The sequence below is a fragment of the Bos grunniens genome, chromosome 8, assembly GCF_055505025.1.
Source record: "Bos grunniens cultivar Pamir isolate PY7600 chromosome 8, Bosgru_T2T1.0, whole genome shotgun sequence".
Taxonomy (NCBI): domain Eukaryota; kingdom Metazoa; phylum Chordata; class Mammalia; order Artiodactyla; family Bovidae; genus Bos; species Bos grunniens.
In genome coordinates, this window is record NC_141172.1 from 81,538,973 (window position 1) to 81,558,080 (window position 19,108).

Consider the following 19,108-nt stretch of genomic DNA (forward strand, 5'->3'; position numbering starts at 1 on the left):
AGAAGAAAACATGGAATGCTGCAGACAGCATCAAAAAGGGGCACCCCAGCCGGCCAGGAACAGCACTCACTCACTCTCTCATTCACACATATTATTTACATTTTCACTTCTGTTCGGGTTTCAGCATCTAAAAGCAGTGCTACTTGGCACCAAGACAAACACAACTGCAGGCTCTGACGTCTTAAGACACTATTTAGTTAGAACTGTGGGTGTTTGGAAACAATTGAATTCTTAAAATTACCATCAAAATAAAAAATAAAAAGTGAAATCCTTGTAGAGAACCATGGCATCCTAATAAATCCCACCTGCTTAATCCCACTCATCTTTTTGGGGCTGCAAGCCTCTGAAGGAGGAGTTTAAATGATTGTATGCTGTGGGTCACTGAACTCAAACAGAAAAGCATTTTTGTGGTTAGCTTTTAGTACTATGTAAAACCAAATATCTCACTTTGTTTCCTTTAAACCCTCAGCCCATGTGACCTCCAGTTAAGATGGCAAGTAAATTCACTCCTTGATAGATCCCCTCTCCTCCAAACACAGCAAAGAGGGAGGAAACAAGAAGAGAAAACCAAAAGGATGCAAGCAAGTTCAAAAACAATAGAAAAATTTCTGTCTAATAGGTATGAGGCAGAAACAGAGTGGAGTAAATCCTCAGGGTTAAAGCCTTTAGCCTCCTAAGCTCAGGATCCAAAAACAAGCACTGTAACTGGAAGCATGAAACCTACAAAAGTTGGTGGTAGTTCAGTTGCTCAGTTGAGTCCTACTCTGTGATCCCGTGAACTGCAGCATACCAGGCTTCCTCGTCCTTCACTATCTCCCGGAGTTTGCTCAAACTAAGCATAACCCACAAAGGACAGAGTCAGACCTAGCATCCTACCTGAGGCAGGGTTGGAGGTGAACCTGGAGGAGGGCTCCTGATTCCTGAAAGAAGACTGGTTATCTCATACGGAGCTGTGGCCTAGAGAGGAAGGAGAACACAGACCAGCCAGAGATGAGGAATTCAATGAAGCAGCCTGTGATTGCCCAAGTAACTGAAACACCACAGCAATTCTGGACTAGGGCTCCATGAAAGCCCCAGAGACAAATATAAATTGCTTTAAACAAGGAAGACTAAGCAGAGAGGGAGAAAGAGAGGCAGAAAATGAATCAATGAAAGCAATTAAAAAATATGCTGCATTCAAAACATGCCATTCAACCAAAGTTCTAAAGTACATGAGGAAATCTAATCCCAATAAAGGCAACTAACAAAATCAGCCATCAAACCACTAATTCATTTCAGATGAAATGAATATTATAAAATAGTCCAACAAAATAAGTATATTTAACTGAATTAAAGACTTAAATTTAAGACCTGAAACCATAAAACTCTTAGAAGAAAGCAAGCAGTAAGCTCTTTGACATCGGTTTCTAGGAATTTTTTTTTGATCTGTCTCCTCAGGCAAGGGCAACAAAAGCAAAAATAAACAAATGAGACCACATCAAACTAAAAAGCTTTTACACAGCAAAGGAAACTTTCAACGAAACAAAAAGGCAACCAACTGAATGGGAGAAGACATTTGCAAATGATATATCCAATAAGGGGTTAATAACTAAAACATATAAGAAACTCATACAGCTCAATATATTTTTAAAAATTCAATTAAAAAAATAAAGGACATGAAGACATTTTTCCAGAGAAGACATAGAGACAGTCAACAGGCACATGAAAATATACTCAATATCATTCATCATCAGAGAAATGCAAATCAAAACCTGTCAGAATGATTATCATTCAAAAGATAACAAAGAATAAATATTAGTGAGGATGTGGAGAAAAAGGAACCCTAGTACAGAGCTGGTGGGAATATAAATTGGTACAGCCACTATGGAAAATAGTATGGAAGTTTCTCAAAAAATTAAAAATAAAACTACCATATGGCCCAGCAATAACACTTCTGGGTATTTATCCAAAAAAACCCCCACTAATTCAACAAGATATATGCAAACCAGAGTTCACTGCAGCATTATTTACAATAGTTGAATATGGAAGCAACCCAGAAGTCCATTAATACATAAATGAGTAAAGATGTGAGACACGTACAAACAGACACATACACACAACAGAGAAGCACAGATGCAGACACACGCACAATGTAGTATTACTCAGCCATAAAAGTGTATGAAGCCTTGCCATTTGAAACAACATGGGTGGATCTCTTCACAGAAGATATTATGCTAAATGAAATCAGTTAGATAGAAAAAGACAAATAACCATAAAATTTCATTTATATGTGGAGTCCTAAAAGGTCCGTATAGCCAAAGTTATGGTTTTTCCAATAGTCATGTAAGGATGTGAGCTGGACCATAAAGAAGGCTGAGCACCGAAGAATTAATGCTTTTGAACTGTGGTGCTGGGAAAGACTCTTGAGAGTCCCTTGGACTTCAAGATCAAACCAGTTCAATCCTAAAGGAAATCAATCCTGAATATTCATTGGAAGGACCGACGCTGAAGCTGAAGCTCCAATACTTTGGCCACCTGATATGAAGAGTGGACTCATTGAAAAAGATCCTGATGCTGGGAAAGGTTGAGGCAAGAGGAGAAGGGGGCGACAGAGATTGAGACGGTTGGATGGCATCACTGACTGAATGGACATGAGTCTGAGCAAACTCAGAGAGATAGTGAAGAATAGGGAAGCCTGGTATGCTGCAGTTCAGGGGTTGCAAAGAGTAAGACACGACTAAGTAACTGAACAACAACAACAAAAACACCACAAATGAACAAATAGAACAAAACAGAAAAAGACTCATAGAAACACAGGAAAAAACTAGTAGTTGCCAGAGGAGAGGTGAGTAAGTAGAAATGGCAAAATAGGTAAAGGGGATTAAGAGGAACTACCAACTTCCATTTATAAAATAAATAAGTCATGGGAATATAATATACAGCAAGGTGAGTATAGTCAGTAATACTGTAATAGTTCTGTATGGTAAGAGATGGTAACTAGACTTACTGTGGTCATTATTTTGTAATGTACAAAAATATCAAATTGCTATGTTACACACCTGAAACTAATACAACATTGTAAGTAAACTATAGTTCAATTCAAAATCAAAGTAATTGTATTTAAGATGTTAAAAACTTAATTAAAAATAAGAAATTATAAAGCACAAACTCTGAGTTAAAACAATAGATGATTAAAAAAGAATCAATTGAAAATTATATAAGTGAAGAATACAGTCATTAAAATTAAAAACACAGTACACAAGATCCTTTAGGCAAAACTAAAGAGCTAGAAAATTTGAAGACAATACTATGAAATTCACTCAGAATGCAGCCCAGAAAGAAAATCAAAAATTATGAGAGAGAAGTTAGGAAACATAAAGGTAAGTTAGGAAACATAAAGGTTAGTTAGGAAACATCTAGGTGTCACAGCAAAACAGAAAAAAAGAAAAAGTAAAGAGAATGGAAGAGAAACAATACTTAAAGAGATAAAAGCAAGAAATATTCAAGAAATACATGAGTTCTTAGATTAACAGTACATTCTAAATACTGAAAAAGACAATTTAAAAATTATAGATATATAAGGAGCTCAGCTCTGTCCTCTGTGATGACCTAGAAGGGTGGGATGGAGGGGGGCCTATGGGAGGAGGGGATATATGTATACTAATAGTTGATTCAGATGTGGTACAGCAGAAACTAACATGACATTGTAAAACAATTATACTCCAACTTAAATAATAATCAGGTAAATAAATCAATTTTTAAAACCCACACAGACTAAAATATTAATTGTAAAAAGAAAATCTCAAAAGCTACCAGAAAGCACCCTGAACATCACTGGATCTGCTGGACTGCAAGGCTCAAGAGACAAGCCGCTAGAGCTGCAGCTGAGACGATGGGGAATTAAGCATCTCAGAGCAGCACGCTCATGCTGAGGCAAAAGTCCCATGAGCATTTTGCCGCTTTCTTAACAGTTTGTGGATACAAAGTGAGGTGACTGTCTTTCATTTTAGAAACAAAAAGCCTCCTGAAAAAGCAGAACCTTAAATGTTTCTAAAAACTTCTAGCAACAAGAGATTTGTCCACCCTGGAATGACATGTAGTCTGGATTTAAATTTCTCTTTCTTGCCCACCATGTTTCTGCCAGCAGCCCCTAACATGGACTTTTTGGATGTCCTGTTCGTCATGGTATCACAACCAACTTCAGACCAATGGACTCATTACACATACAGCAAAAGAACTGAGACAAGGAGCTGATGCCAACAGGGTTCAATGTCAGCTCTAGTTATCATCAGCTGCTGTCTGAACTTGATGTTTTTCCTCTTTGTTCCTTCACCACTTATAAATTTCTTTACAACATATTATTTCATTCCATTGCGTCTTGTCTGGAAGCATAAAGAAACAAGAATGAAAGCCTGAGTTATCTGGAAAGGATAACAGATGTTATCTGGAGGGTAATATCTTCATTTAACAGACGTTATCTGAAGTTATCGGGAGGACCACAGATGATTTCCAATAGAACAACTGGTCTCAGAAAACTGGTAATATATAACACACATCATAATTGTTTAGATAAAGACTAGACTAATCACTTTGCCTACAGAGGTTAGTATAGTCAAAGCTATGGTGTTTCCAGTAGTCCTGTATGGATGTGAGAGCAGGATAATAAAAAAGGCTAAGCGCAAAGAACTGATGCCTTCAAACTGTGGTGCTGGAGAACACTCTTGAATGTCCATTGGACTGCAAGGAGATCCAACTGCTGCTAAGTCGCTTCAGTCATGTCCGACTCTGTGTGACCCCAGAGATGACAGCCCACCAGGCTCCCCCGTCCCTGGGATTCTCCAGGCAAGAACACTGGAGTGGGTTGCCATTTCCTTCTCCAATGCATGAAAGTGAAAAGTGAAAGTGAAGTCGCTCAGTCGTGCCCGACTCTTAGCGACCCCATGGACTGCAGCCTACCAGGCTCCTCCATCCATGGGATTTTCCAGGCAAGAGTACTGGAGTGGGGTGCCACTGCATCCAACTAGTCAGTCCTAAAGGAAATCAACCCTGAATTTTCATTGGAAGGACTGATGCTGAAGCTAAAGCTCCAGTACTTTGGCCACCTGATGCAAAGAGCTTACTCACTGGAAAAAGACCCTGATGCTAGGAAAGACTGAAGGCAGGAGGAGAAAGGGACGACAGAGGATGAGATGGTTGGATGGCATCACCGACTCAACGGACATGAGTTTGAGAAAACTCCAGGAGATGGTGAAGGACAGAGAAGCCTGGCATGCTGCAGCCCATGGGGTCACAAAGAGTCAGACATGACTGAACGACTGAACAAGAGTCATCAATTTTTCATAAAGATTAGTGAACCTCTCATTTAGGTTCCCCTGGAAAGCAGAACTCAGCCAAGCTAAAGAAGGTAAGAGACCTGAATTTGCCTTATTTCCAGATATAAAATCTCTCACTAAAACCACCCACATCATGCTATCCAAGTGGTATACCTGGTAGTCACTCAAGGGGATCAAGAGGGACAAAGGCTCTAGAACTAGCCACAGGGTCTCATAAATTTTCTAAAAATTTTGTTATAGTATGGCACAAGAGCACCACCTACTGAAATGTTCCAAGGGACAATTTATCCATTTACCAAAAAATGGCTTGTTCTATACCCACCTCTAACCAACTGTTTACCTTGGCTTCAGAAAAATGTGACTGTAGAGGGATGGACTTCAAATCATTTCAATATAACTGGCTGTGTCTCTTTCTTGTTTAAAACTAGGGTCCTTGCCAAGACCTCCTGAAAAAGGAATCGTTGCCCTCATTTTTGCTTTAATAACCATAGTAAAATGAGTCTTGCTACTATCAGTATCCTACTCAGCTTCAGCTATCTCAGTGAATACTCTATTTCTAGATCTCTTCTCCTATCTGTTTTCCAAGAAGCAGAGAAAACTCAAGGGGGCAACCTATGGGTTCTAATGAGTCTAGAAAGGATATATATCAAGTCATTCAGTCAAATTTCAAACCACACAAGGCACAATGGCACAATACTAAGACTGGGGAATTGTGCTTTTTTTCAAACTCATTTGAAGATGATTACAGTAGCCCCCCTTCACTCGAGGAGCTTAAAATGAACACAGAAGTTCTAGACCAGCAAAGCTGGAGGCCAAATGAGCTGCTAGTAAAATACAGAAGAAAATACACAGAGAAGGACAGTTTGGGGGGTTGTGTAACTAATATCATAGTAAGGCAGATTGTTTCCACTATGCTGCATATATACAGAATAAAGCAAAAGCCATGGCAAAAATAGAGCTCTTTCTGTAGCCCCTCAGGCTCTCATGAAGCTCTTAGTTACTGCCAATTACAAAATCCTTGACCCAGACTTGCTTGAACAGCTCACATAAATTCTAGCTTATATGTCATGTAGTCTTGTTACTTTTTATTGGTCCGATGGGGGTACTCTGTTTATGAGCCACTGTATGCATAACCTCTACCAGGCCTTAAGTGTGATGAAAAAGCAGCAACTCATGTTTACTCCCGATCATGTCGTGCATTCTGTCATCAGTTACTGTCAGGGGTTCCACCATAGCCAGAGTACTCACACGAACATAGAGGGGATCCTCTACACGGCACAACCATGGAAGAAATAACACATCGCCCCAAAATGCCAGTCATCTGATGCCTGTAAGAGTACAAATTTGTTAACTTGGAAATCATTGAAAATTTCAAAGCAATAAATATGTCTTATTCTATTTCAATTGCTTCGTAGAATAAAAGAGGATACTCTAGAAAAATTCCAATCACAGTTCTCTTGTGTTCATACATGGCTATGCTAAGTGCAGTTTGCACTATATGGTGTGCTTGTTAAAGCCCTGCAGCAACGGGAAACCAGAGCAGTGTCATAGGAAAGGTAAATCAACTGAATGTGAAAACCTCAGCAGAGAGACTTGCTGGGAAAGAATGAGGTTATACAAGAAAGAGGCAAATTCTAAGATAAAAAGCAACCAACTAGTTGACAGAAATAAAGCAGGAAAAAAAAAAAAAAAATGTGATTCACAGGCCCATAGAATTGGGGGGAAAAAAGACATAATATTGGGTTTTATTTGTCCAATATAAAATAGATATTATTAAAAAATAATGTTAGACAACAGAGGGGCCTCCCAGGTGGCTCAGTGGTAAAGAATCCACCTTCTAATGCTGGAGATGCAGGTTCAATTCCTGGGTTGGGAAGATTTCCTGGAGAAGGGAATGGGAACCCACTCCAATATTCTTGCCTGGAAAATCCCATGGACAGAGGAGGCTGGTGGGCTATACTCCATAGGATTGCAAAAAGTCAGACACAACAAAGAGTTGGACAACAATATACCAACAGAGGCCTAGAAAAAATTTAGTAGGTCTGCTAGATTTGACCCCGTTTGGGCCCTCATTAGAATTTCAGATGTAGTGAACATTTGCAGTTACCTCTCCAACACTTATTTTCTACATTCCTCCTTCCTAACAGGAACCTAAAATTTCTTAGCCAGCAGATTTTGGTGAGACAAGAATGAGCTCTGATTGGGTTAAGCAGTGGTTCTCGATCAGGGACAACCTTGACCCACAGGGGACCTCTGACAATGTCTGATGGCATTTTTAGTTGTCACAACTAGAGGAGTGTGCTGCTGACATCCAGTGGATAGAGGCCATAGGTGCTACTACACTTCCTACAATACACAGGACAGTCCGCAAGACCAGCAACTGTCTGGTCCAAAATGTCACTCCCTCACCCATGCTAGAACACTCGATCACTAGCCCAGGAGTTTCTGAGAACAGACTCTCTCCTTGTCAGATGTGAAGAAGGAAATAAGAGTTCCAGCTGCTGCTCGCAGCTATCTCACCATGATATAGAAGCCAGCCTTAGGATTAAGTGCGGTAGGCAAACACAGGTTTCAGGTGATGGCTCCTTGCCATGAGGGCTCTTAAAAAGATAGACCACTTTTTGGAAAATAACTCCGTTTTTTCTCCTCATTACCTGATCTTTTCACTTCATAGAATATTACATAAATCACTAAAGGCAACATACCAACATTATAATTTCAGATAAAGAATACTCATTAATTCACTCAACACAGCAGTTTCTTGTCAAGAATATGACAGAACGAAAAGATTTTTAAAATTATTCAAACGTGCCATTGCATACATAGTAGCCTAAATGATGGCCCCCGCAAATGTATGGTCTCCCTGGGACCTGCAATTATTACTTTGAAGGAGTGAATTCATATTCACTTTGTATGGCAAATAATATGATTAAAAATCTTGAAAGGAAGTACTTATAATGGATTACCAAGGTAAGCCATAAAAGAAATCAGATGTATCCTTGTGAGAAACAGGGAGTATGAGGCAGACACACAGAGGAGGAGACAGGTGGGCAGAGATCGGAGCAATGTAGCCACGAGCTCAGAAGTGCTTTCGCTGGCAGTCACCAGAAGCCAGGACCGGATTCTCCTCTAGTGTCCCCAGAGGGAAAGCAGTCCTGCCAGATTTCAGACTTTTGGCCTCCAGAACCATAAAATACCTTTCTTCTGCTTTCAGTCTCTAAATTGGTAATTGTTACAGCAGCCTCAGGCAATTAATGCAGCATCTTTCAAGGAGGTATATGAATTGTAAACTTATATATTGCTATTTTTTTTGTACAAAAAAATACTTCTTCTTTGATGTCAAAGGTGTCCACAATCAGAAGTTTATTCTGTCAAAGTCCCAAAGGAAAAAAAAAATTATCACTAAGCACTACTGATATTGAACACATGCCTGAAAATTCATCACCTGACTCTCTGCTGCTGCTGCTAAGTCGCTTCAGTCGTGTCCGACTCTGTGCGACCCCAGAGATGGCAGCCCACCAGGCTCCCCTGTCCCCGGGATTCTCCAGGCAAGAACACTGGAGTGGGTTGCCATTTCCTTCTCCAACCTGACTCTCTACCATCTTGCAAAGAATGGTTCCTTCCCTCTTCCATCAATTCCCACAGCCTATCATGCCACCTCTTTCTTATTTATTGAGGCAACAAAGCATCATTAAATTTTATGTATAAACTGTAGTTATTTTCAAAATTTTATTTACTTCTTATATACAAATGCTTTCATTGCTCAATGTTATATTTGTCTATTTGTGCAAAATGTTTGGGTATCTTAGGTTGAAACACATAATAAATTTTTCCATTAAAGTTAAGAGGTAGCTTTTTCTTCACTGGCTTTTCACTTAGTGACTGCGTTTACAGAAATGAATTATATTTCTATATATAGAATAAGATATATTTAAGATATATTTATTTTATATATCTTATGTAAGATACATTAAGATATATTTATTTCATCTACAGTATGATAAATGCCACCTGGTAAGTAGATTGATTTCTTGGCCCTCTTCATCAATGTCTTATCAAGAATATGGGACAAAATTTTAAAAAATGGTTCAAACATGCCATCTCATCTACAATAAGCCAGATGCTACTCCCCCATCTAAAATACATATCCACATCCTAATCCCTGGAACCTGTTACTATTATTTTTAAGGAAAGCAAGAGGTATAGGTTGGAAGTCAGTGATTTGGCCCAGCCCCTTCACATCATTGCAGAGGTAACAGGGGGCATGAGGAAGGAAGTACCTTCCTTAGACCATCCATCTGGCTGGAGTCCCAGCAAGAACAGAGTCCAAGTCTCCTAGCACCAACTCCCTAGTATTCTACCCAAGGTTTTATGAAAGGACTGAAGAAAAATGTGATGAATAGAGTCAGAAAACAACAAAACTTTTTTTTTTCTCTTTTGAGAAAGGATGAAATTGTATAGACATTCTTTAGCCTAGAAAAGGGAAGAGAAGGTCTTTCTCGTGGCTCAGATAGTAAAGAATCCGCCTGCAATGCAGGAGACCGGGTTTGATTTCTGGAGAAGGGTTTGATTCCCTGGAGAAGGGAATGGCTACCCACTCCAGTAATCTTGCCTGGAGAACTCCATGGCCAGAGACTGGTGGGCTACAGTCTGTGGGGCCGCAAAGAGTCAGACACAACTGACTCAGCACACACACAGTAAATGAGTTAATAAATGCCTAGAGGTGAAGAAAACATTAACTGGCTAGAGGCCACCTGATGTACACTTATTTTGCACTAATAATAAGACCTTTCTTAAGATCTTATAATAAGACCTTATAAGACTCAACTCAAGGAGTCTTAAAGACTCTCTTACATGAGATTCTACTAGCAGTATCTCAGTTGTAGAATAAAAATTCACACAACTAGTTCAAGTCAAATGGGGGGGGAGGGAACACATTACAGAAAAGCTACAAACGATCTCATGGAGATCCGAGAAAGGAAAATGGAGTTTAGATGGACCAAATGGGAAGTGAAACTAGAAGCTCCCGCCGCCGTCTCTCATGGGTCTCCGTGCATCTGCTCCACTCCACAGCTTCTCACTTTAGACTGGCTTCCTCTGCACTTTTGTTCCCTCTGACCAGCTCATGGCTTTTACGGTGTAGTTCAGAACCGAGTCACAAGTCCCTGTGATCCTTCAGTCAAAGGATTCATCATCATCTAATTAACTCAGACCCTCAGGGTCCATATTCTCAGGAAGAAAATTTAATTGGCTCAATGCATTCAACAAAGTCTCTAAATTGTTTTCTACCGGGTCAGCTGCTCATCCCACAGAGACTGGTGTTTGACAGGTACTAAAGTCTGTGCAGATTCTTCAAAGGCAGGTAGGCGAAGAGGAAATGATCAGCATGTGCATTATGGTAATCAAGAGTTATATAGCTCTTTTAGTTAAGGACACTCAGGAGACCTGCGTCATTTCTGTATTTGAGATCTATGGAAGAGATGACCACAATCTGTAAACAAAGAGTAGGAGCCTAAAACTTCCTTAAGAGCTATAGCAAAACCTTACTACTTAGGGCTGTATTATCAGGTTTTATCATTTAATATCCAGAAGTATCTTCAATTAGCAGACTATCAGGGAAATCTTAGGAAACAAAAAACCATCTCTGTTATACAATCTGGTCACTGACCTGCCATTACTTTGAGGAAAGGAGTAAAAAGAAGATATCAGCAGTCCTTATAGAAGAAAAAAATCCTCTGAACTGTGATCAAAGTACAGTGCAACAGTTGTACAGAGCAATGGAATTATAACAGAACTGGCTCCTTGGGTAATTGAAAAAAAAAAAAAGGCTGATAGGGGTTAAGAAGAGGGGAGGACAAATAGGCAGGATACAGAGAATTTTTAGGACAGCGAAACCACTCTGCATGATACTCTAATGCTGGATATATGTCACTATACATTTTTCTAACCCCATAGAATGTACCATACCAAGAGTGAACCCTAAAGTAAACGACGGACTTTGGATGATTATGATATGTCAGTGAAGGTTCATTAACTGTAACAAGTGTACAGTTAATGTGGCAAGGATGTTGATAATGGAGGAGGTTGTACATATGTAGGGGAACAAACTATATGGTAAGTCTGTACTTTCTACTCAATTTTTCTAAGAACCTAAAACTCCTCTATAATAAAATAAAAGAGTCTTTTTTAAAGGCCATGGTGACAGGAGCAATTTTGGCTCAACAAAACTCAAATCTACTCTAGACGCTCAAAGAATAAGGTTCAGAAATAGCAGGAGCAGAGTGAAAAAGGTAAAAAATGGATCTCAACTATTATCTGGCAGCAGCTGCAGCCCTCACACCCTATATAGTAAAATTAATCAGTTCTCTGAGTTACAATTCCATAAATTCAGACAGCCAGATGCCTGCTTCCTCCAGACATAGAGGATAATTTGTGTTGGTTATACTGTGAGGTATTATCTGCTTCAAAGTCTACTATGTGACTCCTCAACCACCAGGAAATTAAAATACAAAAGCTTTTTATTGTGTCTCCCCCTAACTCTACCCTCAAGATACTATGCATTTCCAATGTCAACTAAGAATTTCATAAGGGAGAGCTCCTCTCACATGTAAAATATGAAGGTTTTTTGGTTGCTTGGTTTGTTTATTCATCCAACTTAGACTACAGGATATTCTACAGCAGCACATGCCCTCTGGCATTAATTCCACGGGCCAGATTTTCTTTAAACCCTTCCTCTAACAGATGTTCCTCTCCCTGTCACAAGCAGTCTGATCTTTTTACCTTTCTCTACCTCATTTTCAAGACCACTTGTTTAGAGGCAAGGTGATCTCAAGTAACAGGTTAATTATGTAGGTATGTATGTGCCCAGCCTAAGGGCTAATAATGTGCTACTGATCTACTGATCCTTCCCTGTCACACCACAAGAACTGTATTTGGTCTGGCAATGCTCAAAAAGTTTAACCATATCTATCTGGTTAAGATAAAAAATTTAAAACATCAAAGAAAGAGTATGAGTCTATTTGCTTAATAACTATGGGTAAAAATCTTGAAAATTTTCACAGCTTAAGCATGATTGTAACCTTTGGCTTAGGAAGCATTACCACGAAGAAAGCTAGTGGAGGTGATGGAGTCCCAGCTAAGCTATTTCAAATCCTAAAAGATGCTGCTGCTAAGTGCTGCACTCAATGTGCCAGCAAATTTGGAAAACTCAACAGTGGCCACAGGACTCAAAAAGGTCAATTTCCATTCCAATCCCAAAGAAAGGCAACACCAAAGACTGTTCCAAATACCACACAATTGCACTCATTTCGCATGCTAGCAAGGTAATGGTCAAAATCCTTCAAGCTAGGCTTCAACAGTACATGAACCAAGAACTTCCAGACGTACAAGCTGGATTTAGAAAAGGCAGAGGGATCAGAGATCAAATTGCCAACATCTGTTGGATCATTAAAAATAGCAAAGTAATTCCAAAGAAACATCTACTTCTGTTCCATTGACTACGCTAAAGCTTTTGACTGTGTAGACCACAAAAAACTGTGGAAAATTCTTAAAAAGATGGGAATGAATATCAGACCACCTTACCTGCCTCCTGAGAAACCTATATGCAGGGAAAGAAGCAACAGTTAGAACCAGGCATAGAACAACAGGCTGGTTCAAAACTGGGAACAGAGTACGTCAAGGCTGTCAATTGCCACCCTGCTTATTTAACCTCTATGCAGAGTACTTTAAGCTAAAAGCCAGGCTGGATGACTCACAAGCTTGAATCAACATTGCTGGGAGAAATATCAACAACCTCAGAAATGCAGATGATACCACTCTAATGGCAGAAAGCAAAGAGGAAACTAAAAAGACTCTTGATGAGGGTGAAAGAGGAGAGTGAAAAAGTGTGAATGTTTTGTATCAACAGTGCTGAAAAGAGAGGCAAATGCCAGGTGCTTATTAGGCTGTGCTCCAAAGTCATCGTCAGGTTTCTAACTATGATGGTGAAGCATGGTTACATTGGTGAATTTGAAATCATAGATCATCACAGAGCTGGGAAAATTGCTGTGAACCTCACAGGCAGGCTAAATAAGTGTGGAGTGATCAGCCCCAGATTAACATCTAGAAAAATGCCAGAATAACCTGCTCCCATCCTGTCAGTTTGGTTTCATTGTACTGACAACTTCAGCTGGCATCATGAACCATGAAAAAGCAAGATGAAAACACACAGGAAGGAAAATCCTTGGATTTTTTTTTCGAGGGATGTAATACCTACAAATAAAATGCCTGGCAGTGGTGGGGGGAGCAGGGAGGGGAAGAAGAGGGAACAATCCCACTTACAATTGCATCAAAAAGAATAAAATGTCTAGGACTAAATCTAACCAAGAAGTAAAAGACCTATGTGAAAAATTATAAGACACTGTTTAAAGAAATTGAAGATGGTACAAAGAAATGGAAAGATATACCATGTTCATGGATTAAAGACTTAATATTGTTAAAATGACCATACTACAAAATGACCATACTACTTCAATGCAATTCCTTTCAAAACACCAATGGCATCTTAGTACTGAAACAAATAATTCCAAAATTTGGGTAGAAACAGAAAGACTTTAGCACAAAACAAATTTGAGAAAGAACAATAAAGCTGGAGGAATCACATACCCTGATTTCAAACTATACTACAAATTTACAATAATCAAAGGAGTATGGTATTGGCACAAAAACAGACATATAGATCAATGGAACAAAAAACAGAGCCCAGAAGTGAACCCGTATTTATATGGTCAATTAATCTACAACAAAAGAACTAAAACAATACAATGAGAAAGAAACACCCTCATTAATAAATAGTATTGGGAAAACTGGACAACTACATGCAAAAGAATCAAATTGGATTACTCTCACACTATATACAGAAATCAACTCAAAATGGATTGAGGCCTTAAATGTAAGATCTGAAATCATAAAACTCCTAGAAGAAAACAGACAGTGGTTTTCAGGAATATATAAATTTTAATATATCTCCTCAGGCAAAGGAAACCAAAGCAAAAATAATTGGGACTGCATCAAATGAAAAACCTTTTACAAAGCAAAACAAAGAGATCATTCAAAAGATGAGCACTGATAACATTTCTGAAGGCACTCACCAAAAATATCACCACCACCTCTTACTCTCCTTAACAGCGGCAATTCACATAAAATTTTACTTTTATATTTAATAGTTTCAAAATTTATAAAATGTTTCATTGTTTTAATCAATTGTGAACCAGAAATAATTCAAAAGATAATTCATAAAAAATTAAATGCATAATCTTATATTATATGCATTTTTATTGCAAAATCTTAACTCTATCACGTGTCTATATTCTTGTTTCATTGTATTATACTCAGTCAGGAGAAGTTCCTTCATTTTTGAACCATCTGTCCTGAATATCTTCAATTTACCTTACTTGCCTCATTTCCAAACAGAGCATTATTCTTTCCTGCTTCCATGAGTTCTCTGGGATCCCTTGCTTTTCCCACTCATGATCTACACACATGCCTTCCCATCTCATTTAGACTTTTCTCCATCTACTCTTCTCCCTATTCACTGCCTCCTTCTTGAGGTCTAGACTTGACAGCAAAATAGACTGCTGGAAGAGAGATGATGATATGAAGAAATTTCCTGAGCCTCATCAAGGAATGAGGCAAATAGTGGAAGTAATTCTGCAGCATGGCCCTTGAGTTTTTATTAAACGCAAATACCCTGAGAAAATGAAACATACTCTTAAACATTAATACCAATGTCTCAGGAGGAGCATGCTGAAACAGGGAAAGGAAGAACAGACGAAGGTCCCAATCAATGATAGGTGAAACAAGAAGGGGTCAAATGCAAATTCTGCCTACAGCCAGCCTGGGCAATTCCAAATTATTTAGCCTGCCATTTCTGGAAGATACAGTTATAAAGCACAGAGTACACAATCAATAAGGCATGGTCTGCAATATTTATTATAAAGCATTAGCAAGATCACTCATTCTGTGACTGTCACATTGATTCTGAACCCACTCTTTACATTTTGTTTTAAACACCATCTTTCTAGAAAACTATTTACTGGAAGTGCAAGTTTATCTAAATATTCACTGGGTTCCACAGTAATATTAGGCATAAAACAACTCATTTTTATGAGTTAAGAATTTAATGAGTGGCAATAGCTACTCTACCATCTTGTCTTAAATCACTGCAGATGGTGATTACAGCCATGAAATTAAAAGACACTTGTTCTTGGAAGAAAAGCTACGACAAACCTAGAGAGTATATTAAAAAGCAGAGACCATCCTTTGTCAACAAAGGTCCGTCTAGTCAAAGCTATGTTTTTTTCCAGTGGTCATGTATGGATGTGAGAGTTGGACTGTGAAAAAAGCTGAGCGCTGAAGAATTGATGCTTTTAAACCGTGGTGTTGGAGGAAACTCTTGAGAGTCCCTGGGACTGCAAGGAGATCCAACCAGTCCATCCTAAAGGAAATCAGGCCTGAATATTCATTGGAAGGACTGATGCTGAAACTCCAATACTTTGGCCACCTAATGTGAAGAACAGACTCATTAGAAAAGACCCTGATATTGGGAAAGATTGAAGGCAGGTGGAGAAGGGGACGACAGCGGATGAGATGGTTGGATGGCATCACCAACTCAATGGACATGAGTTTGAGCAAGCTCTGGGAGTTGGTGATGAATAGGGAAGCTTGGCGTGCTACAGTCCATGGGCTTGCAAAGAGTCAGACACTACTGAGTGACTGAACTGAACTGAATAGCTTAATTATTTTGACTGCCACTAGAAATAAGATTAACCTTATCCAAAAACATGAACAGCTACTTATGAGTCTACCCTCTCCCTCTTCATCTAGTAAGTGTCAGTGTAACAGAGTAACTAAGGAGGCTGCCTCTAGAGGTAGACTGCCAAGGTTTGAATTCTCACTTTGCCCTGTGACCTTGGGAAATTACTTAACCTCCTCATGCCTCAGTTTCTGCATCTTTAAATGGGGAAAACCTAGGAATTACTGTGAATAATAAAATGTATTACTATCCAGAAAGCACTTAGACTTGTGCCTGGCACACTGTAAGCACTCAAAAAATGTTAGCTACTATCATTAGTTATGGCATTTCTAACAAACAATGATGATATCTTTCTCCAAGATTCCTCCACTAGGTAGAAATAATCTCTCCTGGTGAACTTAAATGCCTGTCAGCAAAAGCACTCCTGAAACCTAGGGAATCAACAGAGAATAAGCATCAGCGCCTTGGACAGGCTGCACCACACAAACCTGAAAGCCACAGAGCTGTTTGTTTTACTATACCACAAATATTAGAGTCAGATTTCAAAATTTTGCTAAGCCAGTTCCTGCTACATTCAAAATATGGTAATATAAGATGGTTTGGTCTGCTATCAAGTCATGGGCTGTATAAACACTCGTTTATAACAAAAATGACTGTAAAAGTGCTATGGTTCTTAATGGTTATATTAAATTATATTTGAGGCCTTTTATTTTTCTAGTTGCAAATAATAGGGAGAAGAGTCTACTTGAGAGTGAGAACCAAATTTAACTAAACTGTAAATTTCTCAAGATAACTTGAAAACTTCAGTTCAGTCTCTTTTAATGCGCAAGACCAAGCACAGCACAGCATATAACGTGAAATCCAAGCACGTCACCAGGAAACGGAGCTCCAAACTAGCTCTACCGTTGTCAGCTGTGTGGCTCACAATATTTCATCTCTTTAAAAGAAAAGGGTTATGATACCAATCGCCTAGAACCAAAAAGTATAATGATACCAATCGCCTAGAAATAAAAAGTAGATTAAATGAGACAAATGTTGACAATGTGCAGTAGCTGTAACTGTTAATAAATAACACAGGAAAATATCATTTACTTGAGCTCTGAGATTACTCCTACACACACACACACACACACACACACAAACACACTCATACAATAAAAAGAAGAAAAAGAAAAAATAATCTACGATGTAAGGAGGAAAGCTTAAAAAGACATTTAAAAATTCCTCCGATATAACAAAGGTTTTTTTAATACCTGAGAGAAAGTGAAGATAAAGAAAATGCTATGTTGTCGCAGCAAAGATCTGTGAGTAAAAATCACAGACATCTACTAAATAACATGAAAGACTTTGAAAAGAAACTATTTTTTAGTCAGTATCAAAGATGAAATTTATATGTAATTAGGAACTTCAGGAAGGTTACAACTATGATGGAATAATTCACCCAGAGTTGGCTCAGAGAAACTATAATTTTAAATTAGTACAATATTATAAATAAAATAAATATTTTAAGTAAACATAAAGTAGAATGTTTTAAATTCTATGAAGTTTTACACTTAACATTAACATTATGTTCTTTTATGTATATCATAATTAAAAAGTAAAAATGATGCCATGTTAAGAAGATCACATCAAGAAACAAATATTTATTCTTTCATCAACTGATATCTGGACTGCTGATTAAATGAAAAAATAGTCAATAACAGTGGTAATACAAAAAACAGAAAAAAAAAATCAGAGTAAAACAAAAGAATACCAATTCTTGACTATAAAATTAGCAGTTAAAAAGTAATTCCCAGTGCTGGCAAGAATACAGTTAAATGGCCACTCATATACAGGTTTATGGGAGTGTAACTTGTACGAGTTTTTCTGGAGGATAATAGGAAAAGTATCCCAAAAGCTTTGAAAGTGTTTACACCCTTTCACCTATAAACCCACTTCTAGGAACAGAGCCTAAGGAAATAACCAGCTATGTACACAATGAGTGATATATAAGGATGTTCACTGCATATAACAGCAAAAAAACTGTTATCTAAATTTCCAACAAGCAACTAACTAATTTCTAATATAGCCAGATAAAAGTACCAACAAACCCCTGTCTCATTTTAGAGGGACATGATTTAGTGGCATGGAAAAATGCTTGTGTTAGATGACTAAATTTAAGACTATAAAATACTATACACAGGATGACTGCAATTTTATATACACAAATACATTTGTGCAACAAAAACTGAAAAGCTAAATACTGCAATGTTAACAATAGTTACCTCTGTGTGGTGATTTTATTTGCTTAATTATACTTCTCGTTATTTTCTAAATTTCCCAAGATAAAAGGAAATGTATTATTTTCATATCCAGTAGTGTAGTCATCCTTGTGGTTTACCCAAAACACTTATTACAGCTAAGTCTATGAGGGTAATCCAACATCTCTTAACTGGAGTAAAGTTACAACCATAACTGTATCCTGGCCAAGGAGATACAAGGAGACATCTGGGATAGAGGCCTCCAGGAAAGGTTTTCTTGCTCCTGAGAAGGAAAGTGTGAGAGCTACTGCATTCTTCAGAAAATGGTAACATCTAGATGTGATTAATTTATTTGTCATTCAAAATACATTTACCTGAACACTTACTGTGCACTTCTTGGCCCATCTCTAAATTGGGAGATTGTCTGCTATTACTTCTAAGAGTTCTAAACTGGTAAACTTTAGTAGTTAAATACAAAAATCTTAATTATCATCCATCTTCCACTTTATTCTTCACAGGTAAGAGAATTTGTTGGCTCAATGGCAGTTTATTAAACAAGAAAACAAAATAAACTTACCACCACCACCACAACATAAACCTGACCAACTGCACAGGTTAAACAAAACAAAAACAAAGACAGTACTTCAAGCCATCACTGCCCTATTACACATTATGTACTGACAATACTACAAAAGGAGTATGAAAACCTGCAACAAAGACTAAGAGCTCTGTTTCTCTCATGCTAACTTCAAGGCCATGAAAAA

General features: G+C 38.2%; 1 protein-coding gene across 37 annotated transcripts in view; it reads right to left on the reverse strand.

The window, feature by feature from the left end:
• FANCC (FA complementation group C) overlaps positions 1-19,108 on the reverse strand; it is a 348,443-nt gene that overhangs the window by 239,700 nt on the left and 89,635 nt on the right. For 24 of the 37 annotated variants that reach the window (XR_015170188.1, XR_015170187.1, XM_086416988.1 and 21 more), the window contains one exon: positions 6,561-6,640. The exons of 11 other annotated variants lie outside the window; for them this stretch is intronic. The gene's annotated coding sequence lies outside the window, so the exon portion shown is untranslated. Of the gene's footprint in view, positions 1-876; positions 958-6,560; positions 6,641-19,108 lie in introns of all 37 variants that reach the window. 2 more of the 37 variants (XM_086416971.1, XM_086416966.1) reach the window with 1 other exon arrangement.